This window comes from Canis aureus, chromosome 9, assembly GCF_053574225.1.
Source record: "Canis aureus isolate CA01 chromosome 9, VMU_Caureus_v.1.0, whole genome shotgun sequence".
Classification (NCBI taxonomy): Eukaryota; Metazoa; Chordata; class Mammalia; order Carnivora; family Canidae; genus Canis; species Canis aureus.
This window is the reverse complement of record NC_135619.1, coordinates 46,339,369-46,353,787: the sequence shown is the minus strand read 5'-3', so window position 1 is coordinate 46,353,787 and position 14,419 is coordinate 46,339,369.

Below are 14,419 nucleotides of genomic sequence, written 5' to 3'. Positions count from 1 at the left end.
CAGGAGACACTGCTGTAGTATTACAACCTTCAACAGAAGCATCCTTGAAAGATAATAGTGAAGCAAATCCTCTAAATGGGTAGATCTCCAAGAAATACATTTGGTTGTCCACCTTATCTAGACTGTGAACTGGCCAGAACACATCTACATTGATTAAAGGGTACTTGCTAATGATTTCGCTATATGTTTAGAGACTTAGAAAGACCAGCAGCATTTGAAGATAAGTAAAAGAAGGTGTGGGGAAAGAGGTATATGGATGGACCTCTCAAACGGACAGATTGTAATGATATTTGAATCCTATAAAAAATGCTCACAAAAAATGCTCATTCATTGCAGAGAAGGCAATCAGATGGACAAGATGACATGTAGTATAAATGTCATTCTACCTTTTTCTAGACACAACAGTGCTTCAAGGACTTCCACGTGGCCATGTTACAGGGATAAAGACTGCATGGATTCAACAACATCAACTTCTCCTCAATAAGTCTGACCTGGCTAAGCCTCCCATAAGCCTAACTTTTTTTTTAAGATTTTATTTATTTATGCATGAGAGACACACAGAGGGAGAGAGAGAGAGGCAGAGACACAGGCAGAAGGAGAAGCAGGCTCCATGCAGGGAGCCCGATGTGGGACTCGATCCCGGGACTCCAGGATCACGCCCTGAGCCAAAGGTAGGCGCTAAACCACTGAGCCACCCAGGGATCCCCTGCCATAAGCCTAACTTACCTTAAGTGAAGGACTCAGGGCTGGATCCTCAGTATGACATTCCCTGGGTCAGCAGTCAGTCAATTAATAGCAAATTGATTACACTGGACTCCTTATATCACAGAAGTAACAGCAATCTGTCGTTACTGAAATAGACACACATTATGGATATGGATTTATCTTCCTTGCTAACATTGTGCTTTATACAGTGTTTTATACTGGGCTCAAGTCTATGGAATTTATTGATCTTTCCATATACCTCATTATCCAGAAGCAACTGGCCTGTGGGATACTGGAATAGCCTACTGATTGCTTGGTTTCAATGCCAATGCTAGTGGGGAGATAGCATCTTGAAAAATTGGGATTGTCTTGCAAAATTAATATCTCCTACAATGTATAGTGCTGTTTCTTCTACAGCCAGAATGAATGGGATCCACGAAACAAAGGATGGAAATTAAAGTGGCTTTTTTCATTCTTATGCCTAATAATCTACTTCCAGAATTTTTATTTCCCGTTTCTGCAATGTTGAATTTTGTTGGTTTGGAGGCCTTAGTTCCCAACAGAGAAAAGCTTCTACTATGAAACACAATAATAGTTCCATTGATTGGGAGGTTGGGATGTCACCTAGCCATTTTGGGCTCTTCTTGCCATGGAACCAACAGCCAAAAAGAGGGATTACTCCCTGGGTGAGGTGATGACACTAATTACCAACGGGGAATTGCATCTCTGTTACGTAATCGGGACAGTTTCCTGAGAGTTTCTCTGGAATCCAGGAGATTCTCTGCCTCTGAGCACTTCCATATCTAATAGGAAAGATTAATGGGAAATTAAAGTAAGCAGAAAAAAGTAGGACCCTGAAGGAAATTCAGGAATGAAAGCTTGGTTCACCTCACCAGGTGAAAAGCCCAAAGGTTCTAGTAGAGAGCAAAGGAAATAATGAATGGATAGTGAAAGACAACAGTTATAAATGTCAACTAGGGCCTTGTGACCACTTACAGAAATGAGCACAATAACAGCTATGCATATTTTCTTGTAACTTTTTGTGTGTGTACATAAAAAGAATTTCTCTCCTGATTCCCCTTATTTTATATAAGGGATCCTGGTAACTGTTAACTTTACAATTTAGTCTTTTGGTTTTAGTATATTCAGATAGGACTGTTACTGAATGTGAGTAGTAATTAACATCACTCATACATGGATACTGTAACTATAACTGAATAGCAAGCATTCTCCTGCCTCAGGGCATTTGTAGTTGTTTCCTCTTCTTGAAATGTTCTTCCCTTAGATATCCATAAGGGCTTCTCCTTCACCTCCTTTTAATCTTTATTCTAACGTCACTTTTCTCAGAGATGCTTTCTCTGACCACTCTATTTAAAACTCAAAGTGCTTATTACCATCAAACATATATATTTTACTTGTTTACCTTATTGACTTTCTGATTCCTGCTTCAGCTTAAATGCTATATCCTCAGGCATCTGGGTGGCTCAGACATTTAAACATCTGACTTTTGATTTAAGCTTGGCTCATGATCTCAGAGCTGTGAGATTGAGCCCCACCCCAGGCCTGGGCATGGGGCCTGCTTAAAACTCTCTCTCTCCTCCCTCTCCTTCTGCCCCTCCCCTTCTAATCTCTCTTAAAAAAAAAAAAGCTAGATCACCCGTGCAAAGAATGATGTAGACACTCAAAAAATATTTGTTCACTGGAAAAAGGCAGTCTCTTCAATAAATGGTGCTGGGAAAATTGGACAGCCACATGCAGAAGAATGAAACTAGACCGTTCTCTTATACCATACGCAAAGATAAACTCAAATGGTTGAAAGATCTAAATGTGAGACAAGAATCCATCAAAATCCTAGAGAAGAACACAGGCCACACCCTTTTTGAACTTGGCCACAGCAACTTCTTGCAAGATACATGCATGAAGGCAAGGGAAACAAAAGCAAAAATGAGTTATTGGGACTTAATCAAGATAAAAAGCTTATGCACAGCCAAAGAAACAGTCAACAAAACTAAAAGAGAACCTATAGAATGGGAGAAGATATTTGCAAATGACATAGCAGATAAAGGGCTAGTATCCAAGATCTATGAAGAACTTCTTAAACTCAACAGCAAAGAAACAAACAATCCAATTATGAAATGGGCAAAAGACATGAAAAGACATGTCACCAAAGAAGACACAGACATGGCCAACAAGCACATGAGAAAATGCTCCGCATCACTTGCCGTCAGGGAAATACAAATCAAAACCACAATGAGATACCACCTCACACCAGTGAGAATGGGGAAAATTAACAAGACAGGAAACAACAAATGTTGGAGAGGATGTGGAGAAAGGGGAACCCTCTTGCACTATTGCTGGGGATGTGAACTGGTGCAGCCGCTCTGGAAAACTGTGTGGAGGTTCCTCAAAGAGTTAAAAATAGATCTGCCCTATGACCCAGCAATTGCACTGCTGAGGATTTACCCCAAAGATAGAGATGCAGTGAAACGCCAGAACACCTGCACCCCAATGTTCATAGCAGCAATGTCCACAATAGCCAAACTGTGGAAGGAGCCTCAGTGTCCATCGAAAGATGAATGGATAAAGAAGATGTGGTTTATGTATACAATGGAATATTACTCAGCCATTAGAAATGACAAATACCCGCCATTTGCTTCAACATGGATGGAACTGGAGGGTATTATGCTGAGGGAAATAAGTCAATCGGAGAAGGACAAACATTATATGTTCTCATTCATTTGGGGAATATAAAAAATAGTGAAAGGGAATAAAGGGGAAAGGAGAGAAAGTGAGTGAAAATATCAGTGAGGGTGACAGAACATGAGAGACTCCTAACTCTGGGAAACGAACAAGGGGGAGTGGAAAGGGAGGTGGGTGGGGGGTTGGGGTGACTGGGTGATGGGCACTGAGGGGGTGCTTGGTGGGATGAGCACTGTATGCTATGCTATATACTGGCAAATTGAACTCCTATAAAAAAAAAGAAATATTTGTAGACTATGGAACGTTGTCAAACAGTTTAAAATAATGAGATAGGGGTGCCTGGGTGGCTTAGTCAGTGAAGCATCCAAAGGCTCTTGAGTTCAGGGCTTTCTGTCCACCTCTCTGTCCACACCCCTACCTCAGTGCTGGTGTGGAAACTGCTTAAGATTCTTAAGATTCCTTCTCTCCCTCTGCCTCTCTATCACCCCCACTAGCACGTGTGCAAGCTTTCTATAAATAAATAAATAAATAAATAAATAAATAAATAAATGTAAATAAGGGACACCTGGGTAGCTCAGGTTGCAATCCTGGGGTCCCAGGATGGAGTCCTGCATGGGGCTCCCCACAGGGAGACTGCTTCTCCCTATGCCTATGTCTCTGCCTCTCTGTGTGTCTCTCATGAATGAATGAATGAATGAATGAATGAATGAATAAATCCTTTTAAAAAAATAAAATGAGGTAGATCTATAAATACTAAATAAGTTATTTCTAGTTTCCTTCCAGAAATAGGTGAAGAGCATAAATATGGAATTTAACCTATTACCTAAGTTAAAAAAATTTTTTTCCCATTTTTCAGTGTCAGGAGACACTTGAACATAACTTGCCAACTTAGAGGGAAAGGCCAGTAGCACTGGAATGGATTAATATATAGGAGAAAGGGGATCATTAGTGGAATATGTCCATAAAGAGATAACAGGAGATGGTTGCAGAGCACAGGTAAAGTGCTATGCTTCAGATAAGAGGAGTTTGGCCATGAGGAGCCCTAAAATTGAAGGGATTCTCATCTGATGGCCTCCATGATCCTCGTGAATGAGTGGAGGAGTGAAGGCTAAGAGCAAGGGTTTGGGGTATGTGCTGAATTTGTGATGGTTTAAGAAAAGTATTATGGTTATAACAAAATTATTTTATTTAATCATCTCATCAGTCTACAAGGCATTATCTCCATTTTACAATATTATTCCATTTTATAAATGTAGAAACAGAAGGACTGAGATTATGTAATGTGCAAGACAAAACTACATAGCTGATGAATGACAGAGCCATTTGAGTGAGTTCTAACCCAGGCCTCTCTGACTTCAATTTACTGCAACCTATCAAGACCTCACATTCTTCACCGATGATGTAGAAATGGACCTACGCTACTCCATTCTCTATAGGAATGATCCACAAAGTGGAATAAGATGGGCACATGCAGGATGTACACGATGGTCCATTGGGATGTTGAAAGAAAATGTTAGATTCCTATTTACATTTTAAATCTAAAAAGAATTAAAGAAATTCAGCTTTGCTACTATTTAATATACAGATGGACACTGGCATCCTTATTTGGTCTGGATGCCAGCTGGTTGTGAGTCATTTTGGTATCTTGAGGGAGACATAGGAGTTCCATGGTGCAGATGGACTGGTAGTGGTGCTCGCCCATGTTATTTTTGGTTCTTATGGGATGACATCAATGTGTTTATTTTTGTAGAAACAAGACTCATGTAGCCAAATCTTTAAAACAGTGGTCTATGATGGAATGGGGACTGATGACAAAGATATCTGGCTTCACTCAGATGCTAGGTGTTACTGGCCCAAGTATTAAAATAGTTGTCAGAACTGATAAATTAACTTGGACTTTTCTTTTAGAAAAAGACAAACATTCAAACTTTGCTGACTTTTTCGATGATAAGGTAGCTGTCAGTAGTACGCTACTTTGTAAATACTACAAAAACATGTTTTACAGCTGTTTTTTCAAGCTAAAGTTGATAGTGTAATAAATGAGAAAACAACTGGTTTTTGAAAGCTACTACAAACAAATATTTTGAAAAGCAATGTTAATTTTGATGTGTGTGTGTGTTTTTAAAGATTTTATTTATTTATTCACGAGAGACACAGAGAAAGAGCAAGAGAGGCAGAGACACAGGCAGAGGGAGAAGCAGGCTCCATGCAGGGAGCCTGCTGTGGGACTAGATTCCGGGACTTCAGGATCATGCCTGGGCCAAAGGCAGGCGCTAAACCTGCTAAGCCACTCAGGGATCCCTTTGGTGGTGTTTTTGGTCAAAAAATATAGATGTAATATGTGTATATATGAAAAAAAATGCATATATTTTACAAGGCACCTTGTTAGAAGTATGTCACTTACAAAACAAGCTCATATTTGCACAGATAAAACCTTGGAGATACTTTTCTTCTGGGTTAAGAATCTTCCAAATAAAAGGGATTCAGGAGATTTTAAATCTGTTAAAAATATAACATCTTCTGAGGCACCTGGGTGGCTCAGTCAGTTGGGGGTCCAACTCTTGGTTTTTGCTTGTGTAGTGATTCTGGAGTTGTGGGCTTGAGCCCTAAGTGGGGCTCCATGCTAGTGTGGAGTTGGCTTGTCCCTCTCCCTCTGTTCCTCCTCTGCTCATTCTCTCTCTCTCTCGAATAAAATATATATAAATATAAATATGTATATATAAGCATCTTCTTACTAATTTGCAAATGCAACTGATTGATGTCATGGAAGACAAAAATTGGTCAGCTGAACTTTAATAAAATTGAAAGGGACCTAAAAATTAGTTTCATGTTTGAGTAAACTCAGCCAAGTATTTTTCCACTTGAATTATTTATATTTTTGTGAGTTTCATTTCTGTTAAAACCAAGTAATAGATCATAGATACGAACATTGGAAATCATAGTATCACACTATGTTAAGCCACCATTTCAGAAATGAATCAAAATCAGATTGCTCTTACTTTAAAAAAAAGTCCAGGGTGCCTGGCTGGCTCAGTTGGTAGAGCATGTGACTCTTGATCTCAGGGTTGTGTGTTTAAGCTCCATATTTGCTGTAGAGCCTTCTTTAAAAAACAACAAAAAAGTTCTTGGGAGCATATATAATAAGCAAAGTTTTGTATTTTAAAATGTTTCTTTCATCTTCATTTTATCCTTTAATTTTTAAATTTTAAAAGATTTTTGTGATTTAAAAATGTACACAATATATCAGGACATTATTACATGTATACAATGTATTAATAATATGAGCTCATGTTAAAAAGTGTTTAAAGGAGGTGTGCTGGGACACCTGGGTGGCTCAGCCATTGAGCATCTGCCTTAGCTCAGGGCATGATCCTAGAGTTCCAGGATCGATTCCCACATCAGGCTCCTTGCAGGGAGCCTGCTTCTCCCTCTGCCTGTCTCTGCATCTCTCTCTCTCTCTCTCTCTCTCTGTGTGTGTCTCTCACAAGTAAAGTCTTAAAAAAAAAAAAAAAAAAGCAGATTGATCTTTTAAAAAATAAATAAATAAAGGAGGTGTGCCTGGGTGGTTCAGTCTGTTAAGCATCTGCCTTTCGCTTAGGTCATGATCCCCTAGAGTCCTAGGATCAAGCTGTTACAGGCAGTCTGCTTTTCCCTCTCCCTCTGCACCTCCCTGCCCAACCTTGTTCACTCTCTCTCAAATTAATAGATAAAATCTTTTAAAAATATATTTGAAAGAGAGTTTTTGACAACAAAAAATTTGATCATGGTTCAAATACCAGGTTTTTCAACCTGAGTATTACTGACATTTTGGGCTGGAAAATTCTTTTTGTGAGGACTATCCTATATTTTAAGTTGTTTAGCAGTATCCCTGGCTTCAACCTACTAAATGCCGATAGCATGGCCCCCACACAAGCAGTTGTGCTAATCTAAAACTTCTCCAGTGACAAAGGTCCCCTTAGGGTAGGGTTGTCAGATTTAGCAAATCAACAAAAAAGCGAAAACAAAAACAAAGGGACTACTTCTTTTTAATCTTATTCTTTCTTGATCTGAAATCCAAATTTAACAGGTTCCTGTGTTTTATCTGCCAGCCCTAAGGCAGAAGGGCAACCCTGCTCTCCCACCGGGAATCACAGTTGGATTCTCTACATCCTTGCCTCTCTCTCAGCTTCATCCTACCTTCCAAATTTTCCTTCCACTGTGCTTTCTGGACCTCTTCATCCATAACCTGCAAAAGTCTGTTTTGTCAAGCTTTCTCTTCAATTTATCTTTGTCAAAATCTTACTGACTCTCCCTTAAAGACATGATTTCCCTATTGCCCCACCCAAAAGGTGCTATTTATACTTTCAGGTTCCACATACCTCAGAGATGAGACATGTGTGGAAATTTGGAATAAGCAAAAACGATAACCAGTATTTCCAATGGAAAACTATGCATTCTTAAAAACAAAAACAACAACAACAACAAAAAACTATGCATTCTTCAGAACAGACCTTTCCAGGTTATCTAGCCTTTAATTGCTTTTAAGGTATTTTACAACTTCTGTTAACTGTAGACAACTGATATTAAGACAAAATAATTCTCATCAATAGACATGCAATAAATTCTGTCCAGTGGAAATTCAATTGACTTGCCCCCTCAATATGGGTAGAAGCCAATTTTGCTTACATTTTCAAGTTGATTTCAATTTTCCTGACCTATAAATGTGGATTTATATCTTACCAGTTTTCTTATTAATAATGATTAACTAAATTCTTTAACACATTTCATTTTATATCTGTATGTCACAACTTTTTTTATAGTTTTAAAATTTTTTCCTCTAACAAAGGTGGGGTTGTGGGTTTTGTTGGTTTTGGTTTTGGTTTGTTGTTGTTTTTGTTTTGGCTTCTCATTGCTACTTCTTGGCTATTATTCTTACACTTGTGCTTAAAATGAAAAAGAACAGTCAGCTTCTCTGAAGTCCATGTCACTCACCCACCCAACTCTTTTCTTTTTCTCCTTGTTTTTCTCCGTTGTAATTCCCCTTTCATTTAAGCAAAGACTTTGGCCTATTAGCCCTCTTTATCATAAGCCCTGCCATTATCCTGGGTGACTTCAACAATCAAAAAGGTGATCTATCCACTTGGGTCCTGGTCGCTCATTTTTTTGATCTCAACATCCTTGACTTCACTGGAGCCACCCACTCCTTCCATCATCCTTTGGACCTAGTCATCATCTGTAACTGTTTCAGAATCTCTAATTTAAGCATCTTCTCTAACTAAAATCTCCTCTTTTCAAATTGCCTCTACTCCTACAGCTTTTTTCAAACTCATTTGGACCCTCATTTGTTGACTCTCATCAGCTTTCTTTCAATTCCTTTTTTAATTCTCCCTCTTGACCCAGGTTAGATTCCAGATCTATAATTTCGCTGTTTTATCAAACTTAACAACCCTAAACTCTATGGTTTTCTTTCTTTCCTTTTTTCACTTTATCTACCTGGAAAATCCCCAAACCTGAACAAACTTAATTATCAGCTTTCTTTATGGCTCTGGTTATGGGTGGTTTATACACTGCTTTAGAAAGTTATACAATAGGGCAGATTGGTTCCAGAGAATCTCCAAATGAGCCCTAAACATCATTCAAATTGGGTCATCACACTCTCCAGTTTTCTGTTAATTCAATCATTCTCTCTCTCATCGAACTTTGGTCCCCCCCCACCCCAACCTTCTTGCCCTATACTCTAATAGATGACCTTGTCTTCCTTGCCAGAAAAAAAGTAGAAACCATCACATGGGCACTCTTCTTCCTAGCAAATATATAATCTGACCTTCACCTGTGCCCAACCTGTCTTCCTTCTCTCCTATTTTAATGAAGGAGCTGTCCTCCTAACTAGGGCCAAATGATTTTCTTGTGCTTTGTATCTCTTCCACCTGCCTTGTCAGAACTCCTCCCTATAGATTGCCCAGTCTGGCTTCATCTGTGTATTTTTTTCAACTTTTCTCTCTGAATATGGTCCTTCCTTCTCAATGGTTTTTAAACATTTTGATTTTTTTTTTCCTGTTAAAAAAAAAACAAAAACAAAAACAAATCCTTCCTGGATCCTAAGTTGCCTTCTAGCTACTCACTTTCTTTCACTCACTGAACAGCCCATCCTCCCCTGAAGAAGCTCTGATGGAGATCGTAGGTGCCTTTCTAGTGAAATATTGGGGTCAACAAATCCAACATTTTTTAATCATCTTGTTGGTTTCAGCAACAGTTGACACAATTGATCACTCTCTCCTTGAAATGCTCTCTTGTCCCAGCTTCCATAACAATACGACTCCACTTTTCTTATACTTTTGGCTATTCCAACTCCTTGTAAGTATATCCTCCCCTACCCAAGCATTAAACCCAAACATCTTAGTGTTAGACCTTTGTGTCTCTTCCCACTTGATAACTTCTGAATATTCTTGTCCATGCCTAAGACCTAACCATCACCTCTATTTTAACGACTCCAGCCTTGATCATATATCTGAGCTTAGGCTACTGTCAATTCTTCTTGGAAGTCTCAGAGGCATCTCAAATTCAATATGCATATAACTGAACTCTTGGTTTCCCCTCAAAATTTAACCTTTTCCAGGGGTTCTATTTCAATGCATATATAAGTAAAAAGTTTAGGCATTTCCTGATGTCTTGTCCCCTCATTCCCTATCTCTCAAATCCATCAGCAGATTCTTTTTATAGTAAATCCATCTACATCTCTCCAACTCCACTTCCAATAGCCTTGTTTAAGCTACCCTCTTCTCTCCTTTGTATTATGGTAAACTTCCTAATCATCTTATTTTAATTCACTCCTAGCCACTTCCAATTCTTTCTTCTTAATAGCAGCTGCAATAATCTTATAAAATGCATGTTTGTTTATTTTTTTAAGTAGGCTCCACACCCAAAGTGTCTTGAACTCACAATCCCAAAATCAAGAGTTGCATGCTCTACAGACTGAGCCAGGCAGGCACTCCTCAAATGCATGTTTGATCACATAACTGTCCTCCATAACTGTTTAAAAACCCTCCAGTGACTCTTAGGTAAAGATTGAAATCCTAAATGGGGCCAGGTCCCTGCAGAATCTAGCAGTGATCTAACTGCACTCTCACCTGATACAGTTTTTCCATCCTACCTTTAGTCACATGGCCCTTCCAGCTTTCTCCCCACAGAGCCTTTGCCTGTGCTGCTATCTTGACTTGAACCACCACCTCCAATCATCCACTTGGCCTCATTCCAACCTACCTGTCCTTCAGATCACAATTCTCTTTAATGTCTCTGATAGCATTCCCTCTTTTAATCTCTCACTGCCATCATCACTGTAGCCAATACAAGTCAGACACTGATCTAAGGGCTCCACCAATAAGAATTTATCTTAACAACTCCATTGAATGCATGTGCAAACTGAGGCATTGAATATATTTACGTACCACAACTATTATTTTCCTTATGTGCAAAATGGAACAATAGTACTGTCTTCAGAAGGTGGTTGAGAACATTAAATGAGTTTATATCTGTAAAAGACCTGGAACAGTGCCAGCCACATAATAAATGTCCAATAAATGTTAGCAATTGTATTGTTGGTTGTAATCTTACATTTACTGCATGATTATTTGATTAAAGTCTGTGTTTGTCCTGTAAGTACTTGAACATTGGTCAAGGTCTTTTTTTTGTTCACTATTATATCCTTTATGCCTGTGTACGGCAGTGGCACACAGCGGGTGCTCAATAAACATTTCTTGAATGAATGAATGCATGAATGAATAACGAATTCATGTCCAATTGTATAGGATTGTTATAAGGCTAAAAGAAATGTATGTAAGTTACTTATAAAAACTACATAGGGGGCAGCCTGGATGGCTCAGTGGTTTGGCACCACTTTGGGCCTGGGGCATGATCCTGGAGACCTGGGATCAAGTCCCACCTTGGGCTCCCTGCATGGAGCCTGCTTCTCCCTTTGCCTGTCTCTCTCTCTCTCTCTCTCTCTCTGTTTCTCATGAATAAATAAATAAAATCTCTAAAAATAAATAAAAATAAAAACTACATAGGGATATAGAGATGTTAAACATTTAAATGGTAAACCATGATGCTAACCGTAAGCATAACAAGAATCTAGGGGGAAAAAACTAATGTGGGTTAGATTTGTCAGAGAAGGAGTTCATGGTTGTATTGGATTTAGATGAATAAAGTGGACCTCAAAGTATGTAGAGATTTGTGGAGAGTACATAAGGTATATAGGGAAGAAGTGGCTACAAGGCTACCTGGTGGATATATGATGATGAGTAACAGAAAATCTAATTATAGATATGGTGGAGACAAATCACCAAGGGACTTGACAGGCAGATAAAAGAGTGTGAATCTGACATGAAAGAGAAAAAGGAGAGTCCTGAGCAGAGGCATTTCAGGAAGATTCCTTTACCCAATAAGTGATCAGGGAACTCTTCCTCATGATGTAGATTCAACGGTTACCAAAACAAACCATGAATGCTGAAGGGATTTGACCAGGTGATTTCTGAGGTCCCATAAGCTTTATCATTTTGGATTTCAATAATAATCTTCCTGCAACCTCATAGATAACCAGGTACATCCCTTACTCCAACTTAAATGGGATCTATAGTCAAGAATGTTAATTATATTTATATTATGAACTCATATAGTTTATTCAGAAGGAAGGGGGAACAAGTTTATTAACATATGCTGTGGTCAGTTCATTTTCCAGCAGCTAGTCCTTGAGTACCATCAAACCCATAAAGACAATATAAATTTGACTTCTGTACCAGAGAATCTTCTTGCTTCTCATTGGGCATATTTTACTTTGGGGAAAGGTAATTGCCCAGTTTTATTTTCTAAATGATATTTGGCATACTAAAGATACTCAATAAACATTATAAATCTATGGGAACATCTCTTGAAAAGAAATCTTGGCTATATGACTACATACATGGTGCAATAAATAATAACTGTTAACAGTTTTTCATGCCACTCACTATTATGTGGAAGCCTAAAATTAAAAAAAGTAAAAGCAGCTGGCTCATGATGATTTTGTCAAGAAAACTTTGAATATACAAAACCCAGATGGTTGGTATAGAATAGCAAAGAAAATGTCACTGGGTAAATACCAAATGAATAATCCAGCCATTGAGAATTTCTGTCCACTTTCACTCCATAAAGGTTATTTCAACTAGATTTCATTCATCATGAAGAATTATGCACAGCAAACTTGAACCAAATGTCTGGAAAGTAAGTTGGAATATGATTTGAAAATTCTAGTAACAAATAATATTCTGACTTTACTGAATTCAATTACTACACAGCCTGAGAACTCACTTCGAGACCTGTGAAAAATGCCCCCCCTTCAAAAAAGTATTAGAAATCAATGAATAGAAGGAAATTTGCAAATGTGTGGAAACTAAACTATACACTCTTAAATAACCAATGACTCATGGAAGAAATTACAAGGGAAATTAGAAAACACTTTGGGATGAATGAAAACTTACAACATAACAAAAATTTATAGGATGCAGTTAAAACAGTGCTTAAATAGAAATGAACAGCTGTAAACATCTACATTAAAAAGAAAGATCTCAAATCAGTAACAACTCTTCCAACTTAAAAAAATTAGAAAAAGAAGTTTAGGGATCCCTGGGTGGCGCAGCGGTTTGGCGCCTGCCTTTGGCCCAGGGCGCGATCCTGGAGACCCGGGATCGAATCCCACATCAGGCTCCCGGTGCATGGAGCCTGCTTCTCCCTCTGCCTATGTCTCTGCCTCTCTCTCTCTCTCTCTCTCTCTCTCTCTGTGACTATCATAAAATAAAAAATAAAAATTAAAAAAAAATTTTTAAAAAGAAAAAAAAAGAAAAAGAAGTTTAAACACAAAGCAAGCAGAAGGTAGAAAATAATAGACTACAGAAGAAAAAAATGAAATAAACAACAAAAACAATAGAATAAACAAAACCAAAAGTTGGCTCTTTGAAAATATCAACAAAATTGACAAAACTTTAGCCTGACCAAAAAAAAAAAAAAAAAAAAGAGATGGCAGATTCAAATTACTAAAATTAAAAAGGTGATATTACTACCAGCCCTGCAGAAAGAAAAGGAATTGTAAAGGAATACTATCAAATGCCAACAAATTAAGTAACCTAGATGAATTCCTTGAAGCACACAAACTACCAAAACTGAATCAAGATGGGATCCCTGGGTGGCGCAGTGGTTTAGTGCCTGCCTTTGGCCCGGGGCGTGATCCTGGAGACCCGGGATCGAATCCCACGTCGGGCTCCTGGTGCATGGAGCCTGCTTCTTCCTCTGCCTGTGTCTCTGCCTCTCTCTCTCTCTCTGTGTGACTATCATAAATAAATAAAAAAAATTAAAAAAAAAAAACAAAAACAAAACTGAATCAAGATGCAGAAAATTGAATAGAACTATAACAAGTAAAGAAATTTAATCAGTAATCGAAACCTTACCACAAAGAAAAGCCCAGGCCAGGTGATGTCTCTAGTGAATTCTACCAAATATTTTTTTTTTTAGATTTTATTTATTTATTCATGAGAGACAGAGAGAGAGAGATACAGAGAGAGAGAGAGAGGCAGAGACACAGGCAGAGGGAGAAGCAGGTTCCATGCAGGCAGCCCGATGCAGGACTCCATCCCGGGTCTCCAGGATCAGGCCCTGGGCTGAAGGCGGCGCTAAACTGCTGAGCCACCCGGGCTGCCCCCAAATGTTTATTTAAACAAAATTCTTTGTAAAAAACAGCTTTATTTGGGGTGCCTGGGTGGCTCAGTCAGTTAAGCGTCTGCCTTTGGCTCAGTCATGGTCCTGGGTCCTGGGATTGAGCCCCACATCGGGCTTCCTGCTCAATGGAGAGCCTGATCCCAAAACCAGACAAAAATATCATAAGAAAACTAAAGACAACCCTATGTCACAAAAAACCTCAACAAAATACTAGCAAAGTGAATCTAGCCACATATAAAAAGCATTAAATATTATGACCAAATAGGATCTATCTAGGAATGGAAGACTGGTT